The sequence below is a fragment of the Ornithodoros turicata genome, unplaced genomic scaffold, assembly GCF_037126465.1.
Source record: "Ornithodoros turicata isolate Travis unplaced genomic scaffold, ASM3712646v1 Chromosome99, whole genome shotgun sequence".
NCBI lineage: Eukaryota > Metazoa > Arthropoda > Arachnida > Ixodida > Argasidae > Ornithodoros > Ornithodoros turicata.
In genome coordinates this window covers 271,100-285,871 of record NW_026999399.1, presented here as the reverse complement: position 1 = coordinate 285,871, position 14,772 = coordinate 271,100, and positions in this window count along the sequence as shown.

Here is a 14,772-nt window from a genome sequence, read left to right as displayed (position 1 = left end):
GTACGACCTTATACTCTGCTTCCAGACATGCATTAGCATCAGTGGGCCTATTCCTAGAGAGGGAATATAGTGAGCCAAGGTGCTGGCATGAAACCAGGTTGAGGGCAAGGCAATTTCACAGCAGCAACAAATTATTGGAACATGTTTCCAAGGGATGTTGATATCGCGGTATTCCGTGTTTCGAGTTCAGTACATCATTAATGGGCATAAATAAGGCACGAACTTTGGAACGCTATATTCGTTTCCGACCTGTCTTTCGCTCCGACAGAGAACCCACCCAGTTTCAGACAGTCCTTCCCCTTTGGTATTACTTTCGCAGACACTACAGGGCCGCATTTACAAATGTTGCTGATGAGCTACATTTCGTTTCAAAGTCTCGCCTTCCGTCGACACGCTATCGGTTTTCTTGTTTTACAGCAGGGCCTTGTAGGTCATTATTGGCTCAAGCAGGACCACTGCCTCATCTGTTATGCGATTAGTGTTCATGTTGCTACATTTGACAGCATACACCGAGTGGATATAGCTTGGGTATCCTTACTACGTGAAAGTTAACACGTGTCAAAGTCATCGAAAATGAAACACAATCGGCAATTCTGTCTTTCTCAGTTCAATAAGCTCCCATGGCGCAACGCGTGCTTCATTCAGCACTCTGATTTCTTGCAATCGTCCATTCTCAAACCCATGTAGTGCAATTCTAAACATTTTTAGGTTCAAAATATAGGACGATGGCTTGTCTTTAAGCCGCGGTTAGTAAAGTTTATGCTCTGTACTCTTGCAATCAGGACTCACTGCTGGAAGCAGTTCAGAAAAACTGAAGCCGAGTTCAACTAGGTAAAGAAGACTACCTTCTGTCGAGAGTAGCTTTGTGGTTCCTCAGGAAAAAAACGAAAGCAGCGGAAGGACAGTCCCATTAAAAAATCTGAGCCTAAGTCACGGAGCGACCACACTGGCGGCACTGATGATGATAAATATTGAAAGCAACGGAATTTCATGACATAGGGACACATGCATGACTTTGTTAACCGTGTGTATTTCCAGCTGAATGAGGAACAGGCAAGAAACCACCTCGTGGAAATTCCCTGGAGACAGTTTCAGTCAATTGACTCAGAGAGAACCTCTGAGAGACTTAAGGGAAGAAATTGTTGAATACCCTGGGGTCAACGAGTCCGACATCGTCTACGTATTTACGAGGTGAGTTCGAGGGAATAACACACGACGCAAGATGCCTCTCCTAGATCGCAGACCCCTTACAAGAAAATTCAATGCAAGTCGTTCACGCGAATGCAAGAGAATGTGTTTTAGCATAAACAGTTGCCCATTGTTCAACGTGCTTACTATCTAGGTTTTCACCAAAGCTATAGTTCTGTTTATATATTCTGCTGGTGTGCTGCTATCGTTCCGATCTTCAGTGCGAAAGTCAGCTAATGGTCATCAAAATGGCTCCATCGAAACTTAACGTGTGTCGTTTTCAGAAAGCTCCTCAGCAAGGAAGGTTCTCAACAGACCTAGTTGGGGTAAGTATACAAGGCAGAGCAAGTAATAACCACACCTTAGCAGGGACAACATTGGGCCAATTATGTTACATGTAGGGCTTGGCGGCCTATAATACGGCGACATTATTGGGCATCCCGACCTCCGACGCATGGTGCTATAGGCAGTGAGAACTAATAATTATGCAACCCAATTAAACTATACAAACAATTAATTATACAACCCAAGTTTTACACAGAAAATCGCGGCAAGTTTTGCACTTTTTACTTTAATGATTTTAAATTTAAAATTTTGAATATTTTTAAATTGTGCAAAATCTAACTCAATGCAATACTTGACGTGGATTTTCTATGTAAAAGTCGGGTTGTAGAAAAAAAAACTAGACCCTGTTGAAAAAACTCATAAGCTAATCTGTATGAGCATGCTCATAAGGCTGATATATGTGTTTATTGTATGAGCAATCATACAAGTGTATGAGCAATATGAGCAATATGAGCAATATGAGCAATATGAGCAGATCTGGTTTTGCTCATATGCCAGGTGCATATGAGATTTGCACATATGGTTACGAGCACGTTCTCATAAGCTTATGTGCAAACCTCATATGCATATGTGTGAGCATCACTGAACCAGCTGGTTCAATGACCTAGGTCATTGTCCGTTAACATGAATGACTGACAGAGGAATATTGAAAGAGGACTTTTATTAACACACCTGACAATATTTACAAAGTGTCATCGGACTGCGGACCGCGTCTCAGATCCCTCAGGAAGCTCGCGAGGTGCTTGTTCACCTGCTTCTTCCTCTTCTCCAGGGAGGCCTCCGCGGAGGGCTTGTTCGTAGCATATTTGACGAAGGCGTCTGTCGAAAAGGGTGGTGCTAATTAAAATGCTGTAACAATACTTTTACAACAATAAATGTAACAATTTTTTACTTGCCTTGCCATGCATTCAGTTTGTGTTCTCTAATTCTTTACAAAATGTTTGTGCCAGGAAACAATGAATTACACGCTTGCTTATTGTTTTGCACAGAGTTAACGCAGTGTACAGGATACACTAAAACCAACTATAACTATAGAGAACTTAGACCGTCACTTAAACAGAGAAGCCAAAAACCACTAAGGCAGTTACAGTCTGACTAAACAGCGTATATACAGTATAGGCAATCTGCAGTTGATTATGGCCACTAAGATGCAGTGCACAACTTCAGCCCTTAATATGAAAGTGTGATCGCAATTTTTAAGGCTGGTATATCCAATACCTGCATTAAAATGAGTGACAAAGCTTGTTGTTCATGAAATGATGGTTGACTAATTTTATCACAGGAATAACCATGCAGAATGAGAGGTTCACCAAGTCAGCCTCGGTATGAACCACTTTATGGTTGGTGGCCCCATTCCTTATAAGTACACCATAAGACCACGACTTTACAGTGATGCTGCTAATGGCCCACAGCCACAAGCAATTGTAAAGATACTACAGCCCCAACATAAGTATATCTTGTGTTCTAGGCAAAATGTCACCTATGCTGGATACCTACTTGAAAGCGCCTGGAGTTTCACAGGAGTTAGTGGTTGCTTTGCAGTGGCACCCATCTTAGAAAAACGTCGGCACGCAATGCCAGTGACACTCCTGTTCCTGAGCGTGTCCAGATCCCAAAGGGAGCGTGCCATGTCTTTGCAAAACCTAGCATCCGTTTTTGAACGTAGCATCCACGAGAATTTTTCTGTGTGCATAAAGATGTTGTTGCCCAAATGGATCTGCAAAAAGGGCAAGGAAAGGTCATTTTCAAGTCCTCACAAGTAAGTTGTGACCAAATCGTGACATGTGCAGCGCTTTTTTCATCCTTTAGAGATACTTCATCAAAAAAAGCTGTAACAGGCCGGTTTCACGTCAGTTCAGGCAGGGAGGTCCTATCAACCTCTCGGATTTTCATTATTTTTTTGATACTCAGAAGCTCATCGTACATGATGACCAACAGCGGTAAAATGAATAATTTCTATGGAATAGTTTTCGGGAAAAAAATCCAAAAAATCCAACCCTGAATTTGAGTATTTCAGTTTTGCCATGTTTGAACGTGTATATCTGAGTCTCGAAACATACTGCAGTGAAATTTTTTTATGCTTTAGTATGCCTACAGGCCAGCAGACAAAGCGCAAATTTTGGCGCGCAGACGAAAAGGTCTAACATCGGGCCGTGTCCTGGCAAAATATAAATGAAATAAAAAGGGGCCTTTTCGAGAAACGGACACACAAAATCCGTTTTTTCTAAATATACCTTGACATTTGTTTGTTTCAGCAGATACCTGTGGGGGTACACGCACGATATATATACCAGATGAAAGAGCATTAAAAGCTCAGTGAAGTGATACCAATAGGGTGGTGAGGAATATCTACAGTCAGAGAAATCATGCGTCGACGTTGGAACAAAACCGCACTAGAGAGCACGTTCGCCATTTCTTATATCAGAAAGCACTGCTCCTGCGCGCCAAAATTTGCGCTTGAACTGCTGGCCTGTAGGCATACTAAAGCATAAAAAAATGTCATTGTAGTATCTTTCTAGACTCGGATATACACGTTCAAACACGGCAAAACTGAAATACTCTAATTCAGGGTCGGATTTTCTGGATTTTCCCCCGCCGAAAACTATTCCGTAGAAATTATTCATTTTACCGCTGTTGGTCATCATGTACGATGAGCTTCTAAATATAAAAAAATAATGAAAATCCAAGAGGTCGATGGGACCTCCTGCCTGAACTGACGTGAAACCGGCCAGAAGCTACATGGCATTTGTGTAGGAGGGATAGGCGGCCAGGCACAGTCTTGCCGAAATAGTTTAAGTGAATGACTAATTACTTAAGATTTTGTAACTGACTTATTAATTACGTCTTCAAGGAAATGAAAGCCAGCAGAACCGAACCTGATCGTCATTCATTTCCGTCGCTTTTAGGGTGCTACGACAAGTTACGGACAAGGACGATGGACTTGAATAATGAGTGACTCTAGTTCTGCTATCACACATTTCCTAGCTGCCATCTACTTAAAGGAGCATGGAAGTGACAATGAACGTGACTCGAAATCCTGCTTCATTTGTGCAGCTCTCCGCAAGGAGTCACCATGCAAAATAGTTCCGATCTGCGGAGTATTATCAGTGCGCAATAAAATTTACGATAAACAGTCGAAGAACGGCAGTTGCCGGCGAACCCCGCGTGACGTTGATGCTGCTCGGCGCCTTTTTTCTCTGTCTTGTCATCTTGGTTCAAGCGCAGCTTATACATGTTTCTGCTATGCCGTTGGACGTCGCTGGTCACGTACCGTAGCCCGTGATAAGTCACGAAGCCTTCGGCTTTGCTTCGGCGCTCTTCGGATGTGGAGGGTTCTCTAAAGGTGTGTGGAACAAAGCCTCGCACGTGCTGTCTGGGTTATCTGCGCTCATTGTTCTTTCACAGCACCTCATTTTATGCATTGTAGAAGACGTTACAGCGAAAACCTAAAAATATTTTTGGGGTCACTTCCCTGCTCTTTTAATCAGTCAAAGAACAAAACAAAAGCTTTAGTTTTTGGGTAATTACAAGCTCCAATAAAGCGTCCGCCCTGACACATAACATGCCAACAGAAATGGTGACGTTGCTGCTATCATAGCTTTATAAAAATCTGTGGGCAAAAACCATGTACATGTGGGATGTTCAAGCAACCATATTAACAACTCTAGGCCAGTCTCTGTTCGTAATATCGGCAGCTCTCATCCTGAGGCAACTCCCTATCATACTAACAATTCTGTTATACAATGGTAACAAAAGAAAAGTATGAGGTCAATGATGCTGCATCTCTTTTTTTTCTATTTCTCGACAATGTTTCCTTTTGGGCCATGCAGGCTTGCTTCGAACAAAAATCCACGAATGCTGCTGCTGATGATTATGACTGGAGTTTTAATGGCACATCGACAACACAGGTCATAAAAAAATCCACAAATGCTTGTGCTGCTGAAACGTGAAAGCAGAAATAACTGGAGCACTATTTTTTTTAATAGAACTCTGCAATTTTCCAGGTCATTCAAACTGTTTACATTTACTCTCTAGGTGACTTGCGAAGCAACACTGGATAAATGCACGCCTTGCCAAGTTCACTTTTTTGTTCTCACTACCAAAGAAAAGAGTGTTTCGATTAAATTTTGAAAAATGTACGTAAGATCCCACTGTAAAATGCAGTTTGTCCCCAATTTGTTATAGGATGCCTACGTGACTGATGGCTGAACAAAGCAACATTTTCCCCCTATTTTTTTTTTCGTGTAGTTTTTTTGCTATGCACCTTAACACGCTCTATGCTTCCAACACAATACATCCAAACAGTTTAAATGGCCCTAAAAAAGTTAAGAGTTGTGCAACAGCTTTACTGTTAGATCAGGGCAGGGCAGGGACGCAGGAATGGGGGGTAGGCTCTTACAAAACGATGCATGGAGCAATAACGTTGTGAACGACTGACATAAACCATATGTTTCTGCAGCTAGGTTACGAACTTTCACAAGTAGGCGTGATCAAGGCTAACTGTTAACTAGGATGACAACAACTAACCTCACTGTCTATCGTTGCGTAGAGCGGAACTGTGTCACAGTCCTCGGAATCATCTTGACTGTGAGTGTACTCTAAAGGTTGCTTTAAAAAAGAAAAACCAGTTAATTGAACACACACACAAATATATTTATACCCACTTAATTGAAAACTTAACTGAAACGAACTAACATCCCATACAGCACAAGTAGAACGCCGCTGAACATGAACGTTTGGTGGGAGCACAGAGGCATTTTATCTAGCTTTAAATTGACGCAGCTGACGAGCTCGTTCCGCGTGCCTCTCAACGCACGCATCTAATCCCCGGCAGTCATACGCGTATAAACGCACTGCGTTCTCATTTTAGCGGGCACGGAGGTGAAGGCTCTTGAAAATGCCAATGTAATTTGTTTTCAGTGAAATGGTGCAGTCTTGCTTTCTAATTTTCACGCATTTTACCAACCGTCAGGAGAATTCCCATCGCTATGCGAGCAAGCGCTTTGGCGGCGATCGTTATATCGTGTTTTGTTTATATGTAGTTCAGTGGGAGATCTGACGGGAACCAACAATTCGATTGCAATATCGGAGTTATCGTTCTATCGAAGATTGTAATAAACGGGCTCGACTGTAGAATTCACCCAACTTCCTGATATTACAACAAAATCAATGTATAAGCTTCCGCAATTTCCAATGGTTTACAGTACACAACATCAAAATGACGCACGGCTAATGTCCCATGGGCATCGCATGGCGGGGCATGAGCGCAAAACATTGCAGTGAATATTCGGTAGGTTCAGCCATTATTCAGGTTTTTGCGACAACAATTAATGGAAAATGTTCACCGTCAGCAGCGTATCACAAACCATTACAAAAAAGTGCACCTTGCATACCTGTTTATTGCCCCATTAAAAAAAAAAGAAACTAGACGCATAACCTTTTACCTGTGTAAGCTTACTCACCTGGCAGTCCAGTTGACAGGTGGGTGCCGTATCACCTGGTATGGCAACAGTCTGTAGAGAGACTGTTGTTTCAGCAGCCGATCCAGATTTGCTCGTACAGACACGTGAAGCAATACTGTCTGAAATTTGAGAGAAGATACTGTGTAACAGAGACCTTGCACATTTGATCATCTACCAATTTTTTCCAGAAGGGTTTCTGTCAAACCATGTGATAAGTCCATATACTTCTTTCTCTCATTTTCTTCGTGAAGAAGTCTTTGCTGGCACACTTCCAATTCTTCCTTCAGCTTTCGGTTTTCCGCCTCCAAGCACTTCACACGTTCCCGAGCTGCAGCACCAGCTGCTTCGGACACATCCTTTTTCTTTTCAAGGATGCTTTTCAGCTGGATGTTCTTAGCAGTTCTTGCATTTTTCACTGCCTCCTTCTTTCCTCCTTTTTGTTTCTCAGTTGTACCCTGCTAAAATAATACAATAAAAATAGTTCAAACATGAACATATTCGGCACAACTGTGTCTGGTTGGGTAAGGCATAAGTGGATGACCGTGTCTCCAACCAAGGTTAGCTCAGAAAAGAGGGTCCCGACGTTTCGGAGCCAAGTTTGCTCCTTCTTCAGGGGTGACGGTGGCCAAGTGCAGCAGACTTTATATCTGACTGTATATGCCATGACTTCTAGTTGAGACATGGCCTATGCAGTAGACCCCTGGAAACCTGAACCAGTCCTTGAACAATTCCTCTATGTGGTGTGTAGCCACTATCAGGTGTAGCTGCGCCGCACTGTCGTTACTTCGCCATCTCAGGCTCTCCAACATTGCATTTCACGCAGCCGCGTCCATTTCACTATTGATGCCACCAGCCTTCGTCTGTCTGCACCTCTAGCGCTCTGCTTCGTCGCATTCTGGAAGCTTTTTTTGACGCGTGACTTAGCTTCCACGTATCCGATTGTGCGCCACACTATGGGAGACCCCACAGTCAACGCTCTGACTACATTCTCCGCTCGCAGAGGTATATGCCTGAGTGTCCCCATTTCGAGAGCAAAGGGGATTACTCACCCCAAGGTACTTCTGCAAGTTACAATTACCATGACAACGACGACGCACCCGCAGGCCGACGTCATACGTGACGTATGCATGAGGGAAGCGCAGCTTTCGTCGTCTGCTCTTACGGCACGTTTCGATAAATTCCTCGAAACGACTTAGTTATTCCGAATGAAACCTTCACGGTTGTATGTGTACAGTACTGGTGAAACTAGTTTTGGCTAAGTTTCGGAATCGCCCCGGCTGTAAGAGACCGTCCCTTTAAAGGCACATGGCAATATGAGGAACAAGTGCAGGTATGTGTGCACTGTTTGGTGAGCTCCATTGTAGCAGACGAGACTACTATAGGTATATAGATATCAACTGCTTGCGACATACTTGTCTGGAATCTCCAGCCCACCTGTCCGCGGCAGTGTCGCCATATAACGCCATTAACAGTTTCACATAGTGCCATTAACCGGAAGATATCATTTGATATTAGGGTGTCGCCTGCTAGCACGTAAGAGAAAGAATGCTAGCAGACGATGTGCTAAGCTCTCCAGTATCACAGATGATCTCTCCCCATTGGTGGCATTGTGTGAAACACTGCCTTAGGGTGCCTCAATACTAGCTAATATTCAGACGCCCTACGTGGGCCGCAGGCCGGCCACGGGTTGTGGATTTCAGACCGGTATGTCACAAGCAGTACAATGTGAACCATGTGTTGACCAATTGATCATGTGGGGGAAAACAGGCCGGTATTCGAATGTAAGGCTTTTACAACCTGCAGCTTTGGTTAAGTCAGCAACCTCTCTGGTAAACAAGCATACGTGTTGCAGTCGTTCCAGCTGCAGGCTTTTATTTTCACGAACTATAGATTACCCCCCCTGTAGAAATATTATTACAGGCACTTCGCATGCGACACCGCCGACAGGGGACTATGCAGTCATGGGCCGGGGATTCCAGACAAGTACGTTGCAAGCAGTACAGTGCTAGACAAAAGTTTACGGAATGTGCGAGCGGTGTATTTTCTCTGGGTAGAAACACAACAGCGGTGAGCTGAAGCGGGCGAGTTCACTCGTTCAGAGGAATGGCAGAGTGCGGTTGTGGCGACAAGCCGTGGTAGTAGAGGTAACAATGCTTTTGAAATGGTTTCATTTTCGCTCTTCTGCACCAAGCGAGAGTTGCTTTAGTGGAAGGGAGTCTCTCGTCTTCATAGTAAGGACAACTCTGCTTCTATAAATTCCCAGAGTGCATCGTTGCTCCTTACAGGGGTCCGTTTATTGCTCATTCTATTCTTAAGGATTTCCCAGGCGTTTTCGATAATGTTTGAGGCCGGACTCTGCGCAGGCAGTGTCAGCTGCGTTAAGCAGAGGTCACCAAGAGGGCGCTGCTCCTCTATGCTCTGGACAGGCCGTTCCCGGATGGGTGCTATGATTTCCCCGACAGCGGCGCCGTCCATTGAAGCAATATTGTCCAATGCGTTCTAGACGACATCGGTGTAATGCAGCTAACATGCCTGTGCAGAGCCCAGACTTAAACATTATCGAAAACGCCTGGGAAATCCTTAAGAATAGAATGGGATTATATATTTATTACAAATTTATAGAAGCCGACTGGTCCTTACAATGTGAAGATGTGGACCTAATCCGTCGGCTATACGCCTCCCTGCCTGTACGCATGGCCTCCGTTATTGCTGCGAAAGGGGGGCCGACAAAGTATTAAGAGTATCGTATCCTCCTTTCTCTTTTTGTTTGTGCTGAAGGGTACACAATCTTTTCTCCTGTTCTGTCGATTAAAAATAGATGAAAAAAGCTATGCTACTGTAGCCTGTTTTGTCTCAATTCATGTTAGCAGCACCCCATTATTTCTATGGTAGCGGAGAGACTTCCTTCCCGCGATAGCAACTTTGGCTTGGCTCAGCCGGCGTTCACACGGGGCAACTCGGTAGCTCAACCCACAAGCAACCTTATGGCATCCGGAGAATGTGGGTTCGAACCGAACTTGTGGAATCTTTTCTTTAGCTGCTGTTTATCAAATTTCAATCAGTTTTGTTGCGCAAATAGATTATTATCTTCCAGTAATGGCAACTGATAAGTTTTCGTGACATTAGCAAACTTCCGTAAACTTTTGTCCAGCACTGTACAACATATCGTCTCAGATGTTCTATGATATTCTATAATGTGAGATATTTTGTATGTGCACTCTGCTTTAACCACAACATAATCAAAATTGTGTCTGAAATCACTACAGTAGAGTAACAAACGTTACAAGAAGAGCGCGATATGATTTAGATATATAAGCTAACTGCCACGACCGTTATACAAGTCAATGAACAAGCTTCAGAAAGAATAAAGGACAATAGCTGTCCAGCAAGTTTTGGTGAACTGTGCTGCTACAGTAACCTAGTCTATAGCAATCATGTCTCCTGTTCTATGCAACTTACCGCTACCATGTTAAAATCTCCCTCGTCAAATATGAAATCTCCGGTGGGGACTGGGAGTCTTTGTTCCTGCAGTTGCTGCAGTAGTGATCCCATGTTCTCTATTCGAAATAATGACAATTAACTACCAGAGCAACAGCATACACACAGAAGCAATACGCGGAAGAACCAGTCTTTACTCAGTACAGGGCTCGCTCGAATACACAGGCAAGAACGCTGGCAGCTTTCGACGCCGGCTCGCCATTGAATTGCCAGTCAGTAGCACCATTGAAACAACCCCAATGTATGCTCAACAATACATAGAGATTAAGGTTTCATATGAACTAGTGAATTAGTGCCTTTCTAAAGACGTTAGTTTCTGACAACGTGGTTTCCAGTAACACTGGTGAAAAGTTGAGTGGAGTGTTTAAGCCTGGGCCCGCGTTCATCCCGATGTCGTTTCCCGTGCTAAACGTCATTGATTAAACCGAGCAATATAGTACTGGAGTGGTATACGTTACCTGCCAGAACTTTCACTTCTGCATCATAGAAGCCCTGCATGTCATTGTTACGCTTGCTATACCAAAACGCTTTTTTGGTTTCGCCCTTCTTGAAGTCCCGTACGTTTGTCGGAGTGAAGTTTTTTACAAGGGAGCAAGGCACAATGCCATTCTCTCCGTCAAAATACTTGACGTATGCTAACATGGTAACAGAGACACGACCACGCTTTACCAGGTCTAAGCCTAACCAGTCACCCTAACAATGCAACAGATCACACATGCGCACTGGCGACGTCTCTCAAGTCTCAACGGATTTGACTGGCTCTTGACTTTTCAGTTGGCTAAAGTCGTGGCTTTATGGTATGTACAGGAATGAAAAAAAATATATATATATAGATATATACACCTTCGTACAAATTTAAAGTACTGATAAAAACAGGGTCACAAAGAAAAAAGAAAAGACCGCATCACAGAAGCCACAAAACTTAACGCTTCCGCTTCACCGACAGTGTGCGGTGTTCGTCCACCCGATGCGATGTGATGGTGATGCTCTGGAAAGGCTGTACAGGTCGCTAATCCGCCTTAATCGTACTGTACAAATTGAAAACTAAACATGAATTCTCGAACCCCGAAAAGAAGAAAGCAATACCTATCACCAGGTAATGCATTCGATCCTCCAGCGTCAACGAGGCTCTACCGTGAAAATTCTGAACGCCGTGGTACGCACGATCTCCCTCTTGACATTCTCAATAGTGCACTGTCACAACAAGGAAGTGGTGGTTCTGGAAGCTCGGAAGCTGCTTGCCCATCGCCCGCAACGGAGGAGGTGGTCAACTTGGAATGGGACGATCACGAGACACTCATCGACGACATATCTATAGAGGAGGAAGAAGAGATACGTATCGACCAGTCGCCAAGTGACGACGATGATGAAAGCTGTACCTCCGCAGGGGACGATGACAGTGAATCTAGTGACAGTTTCTTGCCTGGTCAGATGGAAGCTCTGTTCAATTTTTTCCAAGAATTCGGAAACGAAACTTTGCCGAACTCGCCAACACTAAAAAGTGAAGCTGTTGTTATGGTGATGGCTTATATTGTTTCACACAACATTTCATGGGCAGCAGCGGACGACCTGCTTAAGCTAATAAATGTTCTATTTGGGGTTACGGACGCTATCCCACGGACAAAGTACCTCTTGAGAAAGCTGTGGTGTGCAAAGGCAAGGAAACTGTCTAAACAGTTTTTCTACTGCAGTGATTGTAGTTCTTTGTTAGATATAAGCGAAAACGCAGACACAGTACAGTGTTCAGTATGCAACAGGAGGACTTCTCGGTCACAGCTGCGGAAGGATGGTTCCTTCTTTTTCATCCTGGATGTTCACCAGCAGTTGCAGCACCTGCTCTACAAGAATGCCACGAAAGTATATGATTTCATGAATAACGAAGATGAAAGTGGCGGTACACTTGGGGACATTCGAGATGGGCGACTCTATAGGGAGCTGCGAGAGAGTAGTGTCATAAAACGAACTGATCTTACTCTAACAATGAACACTGACGGCAGTCCCGTTTTCAAAAGTTCAAAAATGTCAGTGTGGCCCATACAGTTCATTGTGAATGAACTCCCTGCGAAAGACAGATTCAAAAATGTGATGTTAGGAGGCCTCTGGTTCGGAAGAACACATCCCAACATGAGTTTTATGGACAAATTTGTTACTGAAATTTGTAGCATCAGGCATGTCTCCTGGAGGTCCAACAACGAAACAATCAAGTCGAAGGTGGTAGTGATGTGCTCGTCTGTGGATGCACCTGCAAGAGCAGCAATTCAAAACCACAACCAGTATACTGGTTACTTCTCATGCTCGAGGTGCCTCATCCGAGGAGAACGAATAAATGGTAAGTGACGAGTATTCTGGTGGGCATTTGTGCCCAAAGCTTGTTTGTTTCAAGTGATAAATGTTGATGGGTAATATAATATAATCAAATATACCTGCTTTGACTGTTGGAATGGGAATGATGAAATGCAACTTACTTACATACATTTTTATTTCAGGGGCAACAAAGTTTCCCTGTTCTAGAGTTCCAGAGACTAGAAGAACTCATGAAATGATGGCGAGGGACATGGAGTGGGCCGTCCAGTATGGTGTGCAAGTAAATGGGGTCAAAGGACCTTCAGCGCTGCTCAACTTGCCACACTTTGATGTGGTACGAGGACAGTCTGTAGAATACATGCACTGCCTCCTGCTGGGTGTTACCAAGCAACTCACTGAGTTGATGTTGTCATCGTCGAACTCAGGAAATGAGTTTTACATTGGTATGTTTATAGTACAATGGGACCGTATAATGTTACAGCCCTGTGTCTTTTGGAATGCGGGATAAGAGAACTGAATTTTTTACTTCTCAACAGGCGACCCCACGACTCTTTCCAAGCTGGACAAACGACTAAGAAGTATCCGCCCGCCTCATGTCTTTACACGGTTGCCCCGCCGCATACAGGACAGGGCAGACTGGAAAGCCAGTGAGTGGCGACACTGGCTGTTATTTTACTCCCTTCCCTGTACACTGGGGCTGTTACCAACATCGTACTGGAAGCACTTGAAACAACTCTCAGAGGCCTCTGCAACTCTTCTTTCCATGAAGCTCGATCGCCCTGCGCTCAGTCACGCTGGTAAGAATTTGTTTAAATTAACACTGTGCCATGAAAGCTGGCTGACTGCATACTGAACTGGCAGAGAGTACTCGGTGACACAAACACATTGTGCATACGGTGTGCCCTTCAAAAAAGAAATAAACACATAAACAATTTTTTGGGGTGCTACATAATTAGCAGCACCTGTTTCTGACACAAGTAGCGTAAAGTTATCATCCAGTTTCCTCTCATCGCTGTGTTTGCGTAGCGCTCGTGAAAGCATAATTTTGAACACCCTGTATTTAAGACTTTAATTGAAATAAATATTCAAATTTTTAATTAACTGAAGATTTAAAATTAAGATTTTTGTCAAATTAATTGTTCTTTGTTGTGTAGCTCACTTGGTGCGTACCTTTTCATTCCTAATATTGGCTCACTCTGTTTCCAGGTGACTTGTTACAACAGTTCGTGCATAAGGTGGAGCAACTGTATGGTGCAGCTGCGATGACCTTCAATGTACACCAGCTCCTGCACCTAAGAGATGCTGTGAGAGACCTCGGCCCCTTGTGGGCACACTCTGCCTTCGCCTTTGAAACAGGAAATGGGCACATTGTGAAATTGGTCAAGGCTGCAAATGGCGTGCCAGCACAGATTTTGGAGAGGGTCGCTCTACAGCAACAGCTAGACGTCTTGATGCTGTCCTTGCCTTTGTCGAACAGAGTGCAAGAACTCTGTGAGTTGTTACTTGGACAGAAAAAACTCAACAGCCATGCATATTTTGGGGAAGCGTGCTTCCTTGGTGCCCCAAAGTCTGTCAACACATTTACAGCTGAGGAAACCAGTGCCCTCAACTCTGTGTGTGGTTCTGACCTTGTGTCTGCGCATGAGTACTTTCGCTTTGTGCTGCATGGCACTATACTGAACAGTTATGCGTACAAACGACTGGAAAAGTCCGACAGCAGTGTGTGCATGACAAAATCCGGAGAGTATGTCAGAATTGAGAGGATACTGACCTTTCGCATTGGCAGCTCACACAAAACAGTACTGTTATGCAAAGAAATTGTAGTAGAAGAGCCAGTCCAGTCTCGCACCACTTCCTAGGCACATGAAAAGTGTTTCATATCGCCACTGTCTGGCTTACAGCCCTTGTCCGCTGATGATATTGCACAAGTGTGCCTCTTTGTTTTCCCAAGAACATACCAGCTATGTCTTCGATC